Genomic DNA, 17,169 nt, shown 5'->3' on the forward strand with positions numbered 1-17,169 from the left:
AGCTTATATTTTTCACCATCCTCTCATATATAAGTAACATACTTTATCCTCAGTTTCTCTAAAATAAGTGGTTTGGCTTCTTACAGGTTTAGTGTCTTATTCTATTTCCTACATTTTATTGTAAATCAAACAACTAACTACACAATTAAAATGTTTTCTTCCTGTGGAAGTACATTTGAAATCTCTGGAAGTGAGTCTAAATATTCCCTCACTTTCCCCACGTTTATACATTAAATCTTTCATAAGAACTTGGTAAGTCGGACTTCTTGCTGTTAATCAAGCTACAAGACTGTGCTATAGTTTGGGTAAATGACATGATACTATTTAAGGGACCTTCATCGGTCTGCTGGTCCACGATATATGATTCAGAATTTTATGGAGTAATTTTCAATTATTTAATGCTGTAATCCATATTCTAGGAACAAATTTAAGTCATCAAAATAGAAAATGTTCAATTTCTCTATATGAGAAAATTGTTTGCATAGAAGCATTTCTGCAAATTTGGCTGTGTGTGCTGTCAATGTTCAGCATTGAGTTCCATGGAATCAAACCAATAAGCATATACTATGTCCAATGGAACAATAGTTAAAAAAGGAAAGTATATTTAGGCTTCATTTCTAATACAATCACTACAATAACATAGTCCTTTTAGACCTTTGCAATGTTTGATGTTTGTTTCTCTGATCGTGTAGTCAACACTTGGTAACATCGCAATGTCCTTTCTTTTAGGATGACTGAGTTTAGTATAAAGAGCTCCTTTAGTTTTCCATTCTTTTTTTTTTTAAATTGCGAAAATATTGTAAAGAGGGGTTACTGTTACATGGGCAAAGTAATGAGTATATTTCTTATCAAGCGTCGTTGCCTATTCCTTTGTTTCCCATTACCATTCCTTCCCATCCCCCTTTTGCCCTCCTTTCGCCCCCGACCACTGCCCCCAACCCTGGGGGCCAAAGTTATAAAGTTCATTTTTCGACATAACGTCTCGTACAACAGTCTCATTTCTACAATGGGTCCATTGCATCCCTATTTAAACAATTCGTTTTATGCATAAATCTCCCTTTAAATAATGATGACACTTTTATCTGTCATGTTCACTCACTGAATAGTTTCCTCAGTAATTTTATCCTTACAAACGCAAATCTTTAAATTATATCACTTTATTACTTGAAGTGTGGCAATTCTGACCAAATGAACAAAGCATGTCTAAAAGAAGGATTTTTAAATTTTCTTCTTGAAGCTTTACAACTATTTGTAATTACTTTTTTGTTCCCTGTTTCGTGGTAATAGCTTAGTTTCTTCAAAACACCTGTTTATATCTAGCTAAAAGTAAATTTGACAGCAAAGTGCCTGAACTCAGACCTCATCTATCACCTAAAGTGAGTATCTGTATCTTACATAGCAATTATGTTTGGGTATACCTTAGCCCCCAACTTTGGAAACACAATGAAATACTGTTGTGACTGTATTTCTGAAATGCAATTTTCATCTATATCCGATGTACCTGTGTGAGAAGAAAATAAACAAGCTATATAAAATAACTAACAAGTGTAATGTTCTCAATAAACTTCCTTCTTAACAATCAGCACCTTTCTGGATTGAACGCTGATTCTGTAATTAAAGAAAAACAATCTATGTAGGGTAATGATCACTATTTTAAATGCAATGAGTAAACCAAAAATCGTTGTCATTCTTAGTTGAACAATTTCTATTTTCAAGAGGAAAATCTACGTGTTCCTACATTTTAAACTCTTTACACTTTTCAAATTTACTCATCAACTCAATAGGAATATCCAAGTAAACATGGAAATATTTTTCTGGTTTTGTCTGATCAATCCTTTTATCCTAATCCTTTTATATATTTTTAAAAAAACATTACTGTGTATTTTAAATAAATGTTTATGCTTTACTATATAAAAGATAAAAAGAATTGTATTGAATGAAAACTATTCACATGAACATGATCACCTTACAGAAGTATATTATTTTCAATTTTGTAATGTGAGAAAAAGATTCTAAGTGGAACTCTATCATACAACAATGGAAGGAACACCCTGGTGACTTGATGGGGAAGACAATGTCTGAGGATTACTCTTCATTTTCTCATTTGGGAATTATCAACTTTTCATGGATCAATAAGTTGAACAGAGCACATAATTATTTGAGAATATTTGCCAGTGTCATTTTCTAATTTCATGTACCTTTAGATCTACCTATATATATTCAGGTTGTTTATTTCCAACTTAGAAAAATACGTTTGACATTATTTTATTAAAAAAACATATAAACAGGAATTAACTGAATTCCTTTCTCAAAATGCCTCAATTTGAAAACTTTACCAATGATTTCAACCTGATTTTCATTTATTCAACTGCAATTTCAATAACTAAATGTTCAATGGAATCAGAGGAATCATTTTATATTTTCTCTACTAACTCTGTCCATTTTACGATGCATATATATTATTTTATATGTAAGTATAAAGATAATTTTTCTTAAATAGTTGTTGACAACACAAACAACTGCAAGTATTTCTGACTTGGTTAAAATAATATTTTTTTTTTACCTTTTCAAGCATATTTTATTATATTAGGAATTGTTAACAAAATCATCAAAATGTATTCATGATTTGCTTTATGGTAAACAATATTCCATTGTTTTATTGTTTTGTCCATGTAGAAGATGCTTCATTTTCTGTATACATATTACACTATGAAATACCAAATTGGGATTTTTGATACCTTAATGGAATTTCACGTGTTCTGTACAGAGAGATGCACAGTGGCTGAGATACGATAATTTTCAAATCATGTTCTTTTGTACATACATAATGTAATGTTCAAAATCATGAGAGCAATCAAGTATTCTTTCTAATGGTTGTGTACACATTGTCCAATTAGACAATGAACTGCTGTGAATCCCTGCCACAACCTAAATTCAAATTCTTTCAATGGGTCTTCATTGCTTTGGGTGTACATAAAGATTCTGTGGCTTCAAGTATATGCACAAATGTGTTAGTCTAAATTGTACAATATCTCAAATGTAATTAAAGTGTGTCATGTTTTGTCATTTTTCAGTGTTCATCCGTGATAACTGGTCTTCTATAGTTGAATAAGTTTAGTGAAAATCATTCAAGGCACGGAAGATGTGAGGGAATGAATGAAAAAAAAATTCAAGCTTGGATTCCTTTCTGGTTCAACTCGTGTTAGTAACATGCTGCATATTCTATTCATTCTTTCAGTGTGAATTTTTGGTGGGGCAATGTGACTATGTGTGTGTGTGTGTGTGTGTGTGTGTGTGTGGCTAAAATGTGATCAGTATAATTGATCATTTGGGAAAATTATTATATGTTGGATTCAAGAATGAATTTTTTAAGGCTGGGAAATTAATATAAGAGGCTCTGGGTTTGATTATTTAGCACCACAGAATTTGAAAAATCAGGAAGTGGTGTTGTGGCTCAAGTTCTAGAGGGCTAACCTTGAGATGAAGTATTGAAGGACAGTGCTGAGGCCCAGAGTTCAGGCCCAATGACAGACAAAATCATGAGATTTAATAAGAAGGGAAAAGCTGACAACTTCGAGCAATAAGTGACAGTATTGTTTAACATTATCCTCATTACCATTATCTACTACAACCCCTTTGGCCTCTGATAGATTTATGCAATTCACAGGATGTAAACATTTCAAGAAATGGTTTATATGCAGTGTGCCAAAGGGGACTGATCTACCAGTGTTTGTTCCATACCTTAGCTATATTAAATAATTATAACAATATTCATAGTCATGTTGGTATGTTTATTGTGTCCTAGCATGTGATCCTTTGAGTCATGCAAAGGAATAGGAATGCTGATTTATACAGGAACTCTGTTTTTAACATACGAGGAACCTCCAGAATGCTTTCCAAGGTGGTTGAACCTTGTCTATATTAAAATAACAGCCTAGCAGCATTCTCATTTGGTCACACATGTGCCATCTTCTGATATGATTTCTTTTTTTAACAGGAGTCAGTAGAAATCTCAATGTTGTTTTCATTTGTATTCTTTTATTCCTGGAAATTGTTTCAAATTTGCAGTCAAACTTGATGTTAATGCAAGGAAGTTCCTTTGCTCTATATTAACAATCTTGTAGGGTAAGAAGGATGCATTTGCTGCCTGAGCAAGCTAATATCTAACCATTATTATTAGCAACATTGATTCTTTTTCCTTAGTAGGCATTTGTATACTACTAGCTACATTTAAGGATAACACATTATCAACAGATAGGAAAATAGATTAAAATCTATTAATCATCATTAATATAAAAATATTAACTTCAATACAAGGTGAATCAAAGAGGACAAACAAATTAATGTTACATTCATAAAAATCAACTGTGAGAAAGAATAATTATCAGCCATTGTACTCAGAAGTGTACACTTGAATTTTGGGTTGAACAAATGAAGATGTGTCACTATAGTAATGTGTCTTACAGCCATAAAACAAACTCGTTTTTCTTATCAGATTTTATGTATAGAAATTCATGGTGATTGAAGCTGCCGAGCTTCTGCATGGCAAAGTATACAGAGAGCAAAATCAATAGAAAGCCCATGGCTTGTGAGAAGATCCTTAGTAGCCATTCAATGGACAAGGATATCATATCTAAAATATACTTAGAATTCAAAAAACTAAATCCTCCAACAAATCCTCAAAGAAACAACTGTCTTTCCAAATTGGTTGAACACGGTTACATTCCGACCAACAATGTAGTAGGGTTCACTTCTGTCCACATCACCTCCAGCATCTGTTGTTATTAGAGTTCTTGATTATAATCATTCTATCTCGGGTGAGGTGGTTTCTCAATGTTGTTTTGATCTGCATTTTTTATGCCTAGAGAGGTTGAACATTTTTTCATGTGTCTATTGGCCATCCTTCTTTCCTCATCAAAGAAGTTTCTCTTTAAGTGGAATTCTATGAGTCCATCAGAAAGAATGGAATTGTAACATTTGTTAGTAAATGGAAAGACATGGAAAAAATTATGTGAAGAGAATTAAGCCAGGCCCAAAGAAACATAGGTCCCATGGTTTCCTTTATTTGTAATAACTAGTATATGTCTGAGACAAGCATAAAAGCTCAGATAAGTTGATGTTAGGTGAAATGAACCCCAAGATAAGTATTTAAATTTTTTTATTACTTGCTATTATTTCTAACATATTTATAAGGTGATTTCTTTGTTGCTTTGTATGTCCCTCCCCTATGGTATAACCCCTGCTTTCATTGTATTTGGTGTTGGTAAATTTTGTGAAGGGGAAGGGCAAAAATAAACCGATTAAATAGGGATACTGGTGGATGCATTGAAACAATGAGATGTAAAAGTCGTTATGTTAAAAGACGAACTTTACAACTTTGGCTATGCGGGGGTGGGTATGGGGTTGGTGAGGGGTGTATGGGAAGGGATGTGAAGGGAAAACAAAGGAGGAACTAACAATGCTTGATAAGAAGTATACTCATTACTTTGCCCATGTAATTGTAACTTCTCTGTATGGTATTTTCACAATAAAATTTTTTTTAAAAAATAGAAAAGAAACAACTGCCTGGTCAATAAGTAGGCCAAGGTCTTAAAGAGAAACTTCACTGCATGGGAAATTAGAAAGGCCTATATACACATGAAGAAATGAAAATTTTCTCTAGCCATAAAAACACAAATCAAAAAACATTGATATACAGCTTACCCTGTTAGAATGAATAAAATTTAAAAATCTAACAACAGATTTTGGAGGGGGCAAGAAAAAAGGGAACCTGATTGCATTGTTGGTGGGAATGTAAACTTGTTCAACTACTTTGGAAAGTAGAATGGAGTTTCCTGAAAAGACTGCACCTAGAGCTCCCCTATGACTCATCAATCCCACTTTTGGGAAATTACCCCAATGATCTCAAACAAGACCACTATACCTACCATGCAATTATGTTTATCATAGCATTATTTACCAGAGCTAAGATATGGAACCAAGCCAGATGCCAGTTAATAAATGGATGGATCAAGAAGTGGGGCATATATATACATGTATCTGTATATATATATATATATATATATATATATATATACATACATATATATATATATATATGTATGTATATATATATATATATATATATATATATATATGCCCCACTTCTTGATCCATTCATTTACTAAATGGCATATATATATATATATAAATTCTATGCTTTCATAAGAAAGAATGACCAACCCATTTGTTAGGAAATGAAAAAACTTGGAAAAATTATATTAAGTGAAGTAAACCAGGCCCAAAGACATACTTCCCATGGTTTCCTTTATTTGGAATAACTAGTATAAATTCAGGGCAAGCAAAAAAGTCAGAAACTAATAAACATACACACACACACACACACACACACACACACACACACAGACATATATGCTATTAAGAAAAATGAACCCGAAGATTGGGAAATGTTTGTTTGTTTTTTCCATGCTATTCTTTAATGTATTTAAAATGTAGAATGCCTTTTTGGTTTCTTTGTTATATTCCCCCACTCACATATATATAACCCCTGTTTTCACTCTATTTGATTCCAGTGTCCTGCCTCTTGTATGTACATTTATCTAATTTGGGAGGGGAAGGTAAAAAACAAAATGTTTTAATTGGTATACAGGTTGACCCAATGTAACAAGGAGATGGCCATGACTCTATGTTGAAAATGAACTTTACAACTTCGGTGGTGGGAATAGTAGGAGAGGTGGGGAAGGAAGCAATGGTAGGGGAAAAACAAAGGGGCAGGCAAAAATGCTTGATAAAAATCTACTCATTACCTTACTCATGTAACTGTAACCCCTTTGTAAATTATTTTTACAATAAAAAGATATATTAAATAAATTCATGCTAATAATAAACGCAATATTTTTGATGTACATTGGAGTTATTTACATTTCAATTTTGGCCAGAGATTTTAAATATCTGTGAATGCATCTATTTGTCATTTTTATTTCATACCCAGAAGAATCTCTTGGATAATTTAGACAACATATAAATGGGGTGGTTGTTTCTTATTGAATTTGTTTTTATTAAGATTTTTTTAATTTTAAACACACTTTCAGAGGGGTTACAGAGGGATACATTTCCTATCAAGCATTTTTCCCTCTTCATTTGTTTTTCCCCTACCATTCCTTCCCTGCCACATCCACAAGTGAACTCTCCCCCTTCCTGCCTAAATTGTAAAGATTGTTTTTCAACATAGTGTCTTGTACATCTCATTCTTACAATGGTCCAAATTGTATCCCTATTTAAATGTTTTGTTTTCTTTCCCTTTCGCTCCCCAAATTAGAGAAAATGCACAGCAACAACATCAAATTCAGTGAAAACTTAGGTGATAATGTGGGGGAGGAACATAAAAAGCAATAAAAAATCACATGTTACCTTATAAATGTGTTAGAAACATTACCAACTAAAAAAAAAAATTGTGTCCCTATCTTTGGGTTCATTCACTTAACATTTTATGTTGTCAAATATAGGTAGCTTTTGAACTTCTTTGCTTGTCCCAGTCGTATCCTACTTATTACAAATAAGGGAAACCATGGGACCTATTTCTTTGGGTCTGGCTTACTTCACTTAATATAATTTTTCCCATGACTTTTTATTTCTTAACAAATGTTTTTTGATGGAGGCATAGAATTTCATTGTGTGTGTGTGCATGTGTGTGTGTGTGTGTGTGTGTGTGTGTGTGTACCACATATTCCTGATCCATTCATCTACTGAGGGGGATCTGTGTTAGTTTCATTTCTTATCTATGGTAAATAATGCTTCATTGAACAAAGTTGTTCTAGTAGGGTTAGTATGGTCTTGTGTGCGATCATTTCCTGGGTTATAGGGCAGCTCTATGTGGAGTCTTTTAAGGATCCTCAAAAGTGGTTGAACAAGTTTACACTCCCATCTACAATACAGTAGGGTTTCCTTTTGCCACAACCCTTCCAGCATTTGTTATTATTAGAGTTCTTGATTATAGCCATTCCAATTTGGGTGAGGTGGAATCTCAATGTTGTTTTGATTTGAATTTCCTTTATAGATTTAGAGGTTGAACATTTTTTCATGTGTCTACTGGTCGTTCTTATTTCCTCTTCAGAGAAGTTTCTCATGTCTTTAGCTCACTTATTTATCAGGCAGTTTTCTCTTTGAGGATTTGTGAATTTTTTATTGAGGAGATATAATTTTGTGAGCTCTGTCGCCCTTGCATGTTGTATAGTTAGAGTTCAACAGTTTGTCTCCCAAATGGTGGGTTTTGTACTCGTATATATCTTGCTACCTGTAACTATTGTTATTTATCAGGCAGTTTTCTCTTTGAGGATTTGTGAATTTGTTATTGAGGAGATATAATTTTGTGAGCTCTGTCGCCCTTGCATGTTGTATAGTTAGAGTCCAACAGATTGTCTCCCAAATGGTAGGTTTTGTACTCGTATATATCTTGCTACCTCTAACTATTGTCATGTAAAAGCCCTTCAGTTGAATGCAATCCCATATATTCTGCCCTCCATTGATTCGTTGTGACTGGATTGTTACGTACTAAATTTTGACCAGACTATGCAGGTCAATACATCATCCCTTATTCCATACTATCACATTTCATGATACATAAATCTACTTTGAGGCCTTTATTTCATTTAGACTTGGTTCCGGCTTAAATTTATATATATATATACTTTAAATTATTCATTCATGTATAGCTATTTTTACCTGCACCATATTGAGAAGAGTTTCCCTTTCTTCTATCTGATGATTTTGGCACCTTTATCAAAATTTAGGTGGCCATAAATCTCTTGGATGATTTCTGTTTTTAATGATATTCCATTGGTCTTTAGGCATGATTATGTGCCAGTTCTAATTTTATATATGTATGTATGTGTATGTCTGTATACACTATACACACATGTGTGTATATGTGCAATTGTTTAAATATATTTTATTTGTATATGTGTGTGCGTGAGTTTGTGTGTATTTTGAGGTTTTTCTGTATGTTTAATAATGGGGTTTCCAGTGGAGTATTGATATTCTTGCTATGAATTTCCTGCTAAGGGTTGCTTTCTGGTTCTTATATATTTCCATATGACTTTTTTTTATTACTACTTGACTTTCATTAGATAATGATTTAGAGATGTTGTCAGTACTGTTTGAATTTGGAGGTAGTAGCTTTTGAGAATTTCCTAAATTTCTTGATGTCAATACTTCAAATACAAGAGCATGTGTGGTTTTCTCATGTTATTAAATATGCTTGAATTTCTATTTTCAGATGATTGATGTATTCCTCACAGAGGTCCTTCACTTCCCTGCTTACATGAAGTCCTACATATTTTCTTTTGGAGGCTATCACAAAAGACGTTGTTTTGTGGATTAAGCTTCATTCTTCTCATTTTTGGCATACAGAGATAATTTCTGTGAGTTCATTGTAAATTCTGTTACTTTGCAAAAGATTAGAACAGCCAAAGATTGTGAGTGTAGTCTATAAGTCTTTCAATAGAGGATCAAGTAATCTTCAAAGAAATAGAGATTCATTTCTTCTTTCCCTATTTGGATCCCATTTGTTTATGTTTCCTTTGATATCTATATATATAGAGAGAAATAGATAGATAGATAGATAGATAGATAGATAGATAGATAGATAGATAGATAGATAGATAGATAGATAGATAGATAGATAGATAGATATAGATATAGATATCATTGTGAAAATACCATACAAAGGGGTTACAATTACATGATGAAGGTAATGACTACACTTCTTATCAAGTATTGTTGCCTACTCCTTTGTTTCCCCTTAACGTCCCTATCCTTCCAGCTCCCCACCAACTCAAAGTTTTAAAGTTCCTTTTCCAACAAAATGTCTTGTACAACTCATTGCTGCAATGGTTCACCTGTATCCCTATTTAAATAATTCGTTTTTTTCCTTTCCCTTCCCAAATTATATCAGCATTAGTTCAGGTAGGAATTCCTATTGTATACTGAAGAGCTTTAGAGAGCAGGGATTCACTCTCTCATTCCTAATTGTTGTGGAAATGTATTTTCCTTTCACCATTAAGTGTCAGGGAACAGTCAGATTGTCATAGGAAGTCTTTATTATATTGAGGAATATTCCATGGGTTTCTTTTTTATCCATAGTTGTCATAATAATGTGGCATGGGATCTTATCAAATGCCTTTGTACAGATATATGCATGATCCTGTGATTCGTGTGCTTCTTCCTACTGGTGTACTGAATTACATGGATTGACTTGTATATATTGAAGCAACTTTCCCATCTCGTATGATTCCCCTTTGGTCAGAGGCTTATTTGTGGCTTATTTTATTAATTCTTCATGTCAGCTTTCCAGAAGTTTATTGAGGAAGTTTGCACTGATGTTCAAGAAAGAAATATTTCTACAGTTCTTTTATTGATGAATCCATACCAGGTTTTTGGTTAAGCAGTATGCTGGCATCATAAAGCAAGTTCATTGTGAACATTGACCGTTTCATGAAAGATTTTAAGAGGATTATAGGGGGTTGTCCTTTGAAGGACTTCCAGAAATGATCTGTAAACCTTTTTTGTCTAGGGATTTATTTTTCTGGCTTTTCCCAATATTCTCTTATCCTCTTCTTTATCTTGACTCTGTCCCTCTTCTCTCACACTCTCTGTTCCTTCAGATTTGCTAAGGGTTTCTCAGTTTTGTTTTTTCCCACTAACCTACTGTTATTTTATTCAGTCCTTGTAATGGTTTTGATGATTGTCATTTTTAATTCCACTTTAATTATAATCACTTCTGTCCATGTATTCCCGTGGTGTATTTATTTTCTCTTCCAGGTCTATTTTGTTTAAATCAGAGAAGTTGAGGAGATAGAAAAAACGATCTTTCTAAGATTTATTTTGATGACATATCAGTAAACTTTATCAAGTTTTGCTATTACATGTAGTAAGTGAACATTCTACAGAAGAGCTGTGGCCTTCCAAATCATGCAGACTGATTTCTTTTGCCATGGTTCTCTGAACGGTGCTGCAAATGTCCAATTGGTACATTAACTAATTGATAGGTTTTTCTAAACTCACGAAATAGGAATTTCAAAATTGCCTAGTCCTAGAAATACCTGGGATGTATGCTGCCATAGTACAACACAAGGTATTCATATTTCTCCTCTGTAAAGGGTCTAGTTATTTCCATGAAGCATTACTATTAAGAAGGTTTCTACAAATTGAAATAGAGTTCCATTGCCAACATTTTAACTTCCATGAATTCAAAATACACTCAATGTTTTTGATGAAAATTCTCTGCAATTAACCCTTATATAATTCCTTGCAATTTCTCAATCAATCATGGGAAGAAAGAAAGATATAGACAGAATGGTGGCGAGAAACTTACAACTCTTCCTACCTAGGAGTACACATTCACAATAAGGTTTCAGATTTTATTGCCTAGTTTTCAATCTGTAACATTTTTTTTTCTATACTTGATGAAGGAGTTATATATTCTAGTCAAAAGAATATAGGTTCAATATTTTAGGTATGGTCCTAGAGTTTCATAAAACTATACATAGAATGCCATATGTTTATATATATATATATATATATATATCAATATGTGATATTATTTTTCTTTATTATTACATTTTAATCTGACTTCAGAATAAGGCACTTCAGACAATGATCTGCTTTAATAACTCTAGAGAACATTGACATCATTTCACATGAAAAAATATGATTTAGTATAACAGAGTATTGATTGATACACACTCAAAATATAATTCCAAGATAAAAATGATATATAGGTATTGATAGCATACCTCTATGGATGCATGGTTGAAAAAATTAGTATATTCTCGGTTAATTCTTAAAGTAAATTAGGACTTTACTGGCAAGTAAAATGACATATAAGCAGTGTGAAATATGTAAACAATATTATATGGTTGCCAATTTTCATCCAGTGAGTGTCCTTTATATGCTGTCAGACTTGCAGACATGATTTTTCTTTTCTCGCATTCTCTTCCAGCCACATTAGAGAATTCGAGGATTTCAAGCACCATCCTGAGAACTTAAAACTTGAGGCCCAATTGTTCTGTGTTACAGTTGGTTGGCAACTTTCATGAAAAGACCAGTATTCAGATTGTCAGTCTCCACACACTTTAGGATTCCAAACCATATTAATCAAGCTTAATTTTATTTTATTTTTGCTGTGATAAATGCTATAACACAACTATACATTTTCCTCTGATTATATTTCTAGACGAAAAGTGGAGGAAAATACAGGGTTGTTAAGTGTGCATAAGCAATAAATAATCCACGGAAAAGTGTAATTCCTGTTTGGAGAATCGTGGAAAATACAGCAAATTCAAACAAGGCACACCTCTCCTAAAAATAACATAGTTTTCATGAAATTCAATATATAAAAGAATAGTAAATATAATTTACACCTCGTCAGGTTGTTTTATGTTTCAGTTGACTGAAGCACAATTTGATCTGAGAGTCCTGAGGTTATGAAAAGGAAATGGCCATTCATTGTCTCTTCACAATGAAAAAGACAAATCTCAAGAGATATGGTCAAAAGATTATTATTTGTAAAAACAGAACAATGGGGATGTTTTCTTCCTTCTTATGGGAGGATCCTGCTTTACTGAATCTGATTTACTTTAGATGATATCAACGAAAATGTATCATTTGTGCACCTTCCGAATACTGTTTTTATAGGTTATATGGCTCTCGGTTGTTTCTACATTATCAAAAAATATTATCCTTCTAGTTCCAGTTTCCAATGTGTGTTTTGATGACAGTCTCTAAAAATTGCAGGTTTTGTCCTATATGCATCAGCACTACAATTCTTCTGTTTCTATTAGTTTAGAAAATTGCCTTTTCAAACTCATATAAATGGAAATGTCACTGATATTCATGTTAAAGTTTTGAAAATAAGATATTCATATTTCTTCTCTTGTGCATTTCAGTCACTTCAGTTAAATATTAAGAAGTTTGCTACCACTTAAAAGTGTGTTCCAACAACAGCTTTTGATTAATATTCCCAAATTTTACTTTTCCATCATTTCCATCTTCATTAAGATATTCTTGTGTGCCGAACACCTGTGGCTCATGCCTCTAATTCTAGCAAATGAGGAGGCTGTGATCTGAGGATCCCAGTGCAAAGCGAGCTTGGACAGGAAAGTCCCTGAAGCTTGTATATCCAATAAACCACAAAGAAATCAGAAAGTGCAGTGGCTCAAGTGGTAGAGAGATAACTTTGAGCTGAAGAGTTGAGAGACACCATTCAGAACCAGACTTCAAGCTCCATGGAAGACAAAAAAAAAGAGATAGTTTTGTGTAAAATTTTATAGCTGAGTCCTGGTGGTTCACGCCTCCAGTCCTAGCTACTCAGGAGGATAGTGGGTCAAAGCCACCAGGGCAGGAGACTATATTAGAGTCTTATTTTGAATCAAACACCAGAACACAGGAAGTATCACATTGGTTCAAAATAATAGAGTATAAAAAGATCTTAGAAATATGGAAGGGCCCTGTGGTTAAGCGCAATGACCTATACAAAAGCCTATCTGTTATGTATCAGAATGTCCTAGTTGCAAAAAAAAGGAAGTTTCAAAAAATGACATTATTGTTAGTGGCTAATACACATCACTAAACATTTCACAAAAAGTTTCACACGATTTGAAATATGATTGTGAATTGTTTTCTTCTTTCATTTGTTATCAAGAAAAGTTCCAAAATATATGGGTAATACAGTCTAAGCCTGCAAAGTTATGAGGACTAACTGCCACTATATACCTTTATTTGACACCTATGTTGAGTATTTCTCTCTGTCTTGCTCTTAGTCATCAATAGCTTTTTTCCCCGAGGAAACCCGGGGCGGGGGTGTTAGCATTATATCTAAACTTGACATTATTTTTCTCTTCACATTAATTCGTTAATTTTTTGAGAACTTTTTAATCAAAATATAACTCCATGTCAGATTCTTTTTTCTTTCTTCCTTTTTTTTTCTTTTTGTTAAGTGGTGGGGCTTGAATTCTGGGCTTGGGTGCTGTCCTTGCACTCTTCAGCTGAAAGTAAGTGTTTTGTCACATGAGCCATAATGCCTCTTGTGGTTTTCTAGTGGTTTGTTGGAGATAAGATTCTCACTGAGTGGACTGCCAGGACTGGCCTTGAACCTTGATCATCAGTTTCAGCCTCCTTAGTAGCTAGGATTACAGGCATGAGCCACCAGTGTCCAGCTCCTTATTTTAAGGTACAGGATTTACATACTTTTAAAATATGTTACATGCTGTAAAATATTTCCTAAGATACCTTTATTAAGATATTTATATTTGCCAGCAATTACTTCAGTCCTTGCTGGATAAACTTCATGAAGTAGTCACCCTGTCTCAGCGGCTGAAATACAACAATCCAGTTATATTTCTGGGAATATTTTTAGGGAACAAAATAAATCACTAGATTAGACTGTTGAAACAAGAGTGATGTAAAAGCAGTTCTATGTAAGTATTAACAGAATGATCATAGTACAAATAGGCTAGAGGTTAAAAATATTATCAGCACCCTTGTATTTAAGCCTAACAGCAATCCACTGAACTTTATTTTGAAAATTATAGCACTTAGAAATGAAATCTTCCCTTCGGTTTTCGGGCCAGAAGAGAACATTTCAATTGACATAGGCTGGATTGCTGATTATGGACCTGAAATCACGAATAGGGGGATTATTATGTCAGTAGTACAAGAACTGGGGTCCTATACAGAGGAGACACTGGAATTGAGTACGGCAAAGGAAATGTGTACTTGATTGAAGGGCTTCAGGCTGTCTTTGGTCCGTCCATGTAACATTAGATAAGTACCATTTTTCCTTTTACTCTCAGTTATAAACATTAATCATATTCAGAGCTTTTCTGAATATCAGTTGTGTTCCTACAAGTTCATTCCCAGGTTGGAATCTGTAGGTTTGATTGACATGCCAGGACACTACACTCTGAATTGCAGTATTAGTTCTATCACATAATTATAGTACCTCTCTCTAAATACCTGGCCCATATTGCATTAGCTACCCAAAATTAACCAAATATATCTTTTCTAGGAAGTTTTTCAGCGTAATTTCCTAACAGTTATTAATAGCACACAGATAAGTATCAAAATATACTTTTCAAAAATGGTATTTCCCAGGAACCTGCACTTTTACAATTATACATTTTTCAGTAAGTTCCTGAGAATTTTCCAGCATAATTCGAAATGTAATTCACATTGTAGACAGGTTCTATGAAATTCACTAAACAAAATATACGTTTTAAAAATTATTAGAAACTGTACAAGTCATCTGAATACTTCTGTGAATTTGGCTGCTTATCCTTCATATGCTATGCACCAATTAATAGCACAGGATTAATTCCACAAACATTACTAAAATTTAAGTTCAAAATATGTTGAATAAATATTGAGAAATCATATCTGAAATGGGACTTCAGATGAATTTAGTACTTATTCATATCCAATATATGAATAAGATAAGAATAAGATATCTAAGATATGAATAAGTCCTAAGATAATATTTCTAGTTTTTCATGTCAACAGTTTCTAAAAATGGACCTAGAGGAGACATAGCATTGCTGGAGCATATTTAAACATCTTCTACAAGAATATATCCTACTAAGATTGTAGTGACTCTAGAAAGAGAAATCCAAAAGGCAAGAACATTTCCTGATAGTTGGAGGGAAGAGAATAGGAGGGAAGAATAACAAAATCTAGATTTTGTGTTAAGAGAACATGTGAAAATACAGTGCCTGAATTAATGTTTTGTTTTCCCCAAAAGTATTTTTAAATCATTTTGATTTGCTTCTTTGTGATGAACTGTGTTAATGTGTGTAAACTCAACTCTGTTTAATTTCATGTCAATTTTTTAGAGCAATTCTCTCTTCTGCATGTTTCTAGCACATTTGGATTGACATGGTGCAATCTTGTATCAACTTATACCTTCTCGATTGCAACAAATTTTTTTTTCTTACATTAATTAGGCAAGTGGGGATATTCCCTTTCTTGTCATAGGATGATTACAAACATAAATATGTGCAATATGGCACCTTGATGTAATATTGAAAATGGACTCTTTTTACCTGTCTCCTACACTACACTTCGCATCACTCAATAAGATAACCACTGAGGGGGATTTCTGGGAAGATGGTGGAGGAGAAGCTAGAGGCTAAACAAGCTCTCAAATAGAAAGCAGATTTAGAGGTCCAGTGAACAGTCCTAAGACAGAAAATCACACCAAGTGTGCCATCACAGGACAGAGAGTTAGGCCAGAGAGGGAAAATCCAGGCAAGGAGACAGATCTGAGCACTTGCCAGCATCTGCCGCCGCGACGGCAATGGTGGTGGTGATAGCCAAAGCCGCCATACCTGCAAAACAGACAGTCCAGGACAAAAGAGCCAGAAGCAGCGGGCGAGTGGATTCTACTCAACACCAGCAAGAACTAGACATCTTCATGGAGAGGACATCTTCATCCTGCAGGTCGCAGACCAGAGACTACCCAGCAACCAAAACTCGGTATGAGTAGAAGCCTAACATCCTCACTCCTCAGGGAGCAGAGGAGGGAAGGCCACCTATCTCATTCCACCCCCAGTACTGGAGATCTCCATCTTGTATACTGACAAAGCTCCGCGTAGCTGCTAGCTCCAGTTCAGGCATTGGAAAAAACCTAGAGTCATTTAGCAGGTCACAAGAACCTAATCTGACCTGCCAGACTCAGCTCCACCCAGAGAAAAACTACCCAGTACGGGCGCCAGCCCCAGGAATGGCTTTCTTCACTGGGTAATCAGAGCCAGAGGCTGCCCCTACCTTTAGAAGCCTTGACAATCAATTGAAATTCAGTAAACATAAACCTGGAGAGTGGCTCCAGGCTGGGCTCTGTGAGTTTCTCATAAGCTTGCTCCCGGGAAAAGCTACTGTTTGGTGAAAGGTCTCAACTCTACCCAGAACCTAGCCTCATCACAGCATCTCCAAACTTGAGGAAAAAGCCATCTCCCTCTTTTGTGATAATCAAAGCAGATCTCCTTCCCATTAACTAACCTGAGAGGAGGATGACAAAATCCTGGGTAAAGCAGAGCATTTTTCTGCCTGTTCAAACAAACTGACTTAAGATACCAACCAAGCCACAGGAAAATCAACACCACAAGCAGACCAGAAACT

The sequence above is a fragment of the Dipodomys spectabilis genome, unplaced genomic scaffold, assembly GCF_019054845.1.
Source record: "Dipodomys spectabilis isolate Male_0828 unplaced genomic scaffold, ASM1905484v1 ptg000164l, whole genome shotgun sequence".
NCBI lineage: Eukaryota > Metazoa > Chordata > Mammalia > Rodentia > Heteromyidae > Dipodomys > Dipodomys spectabilis.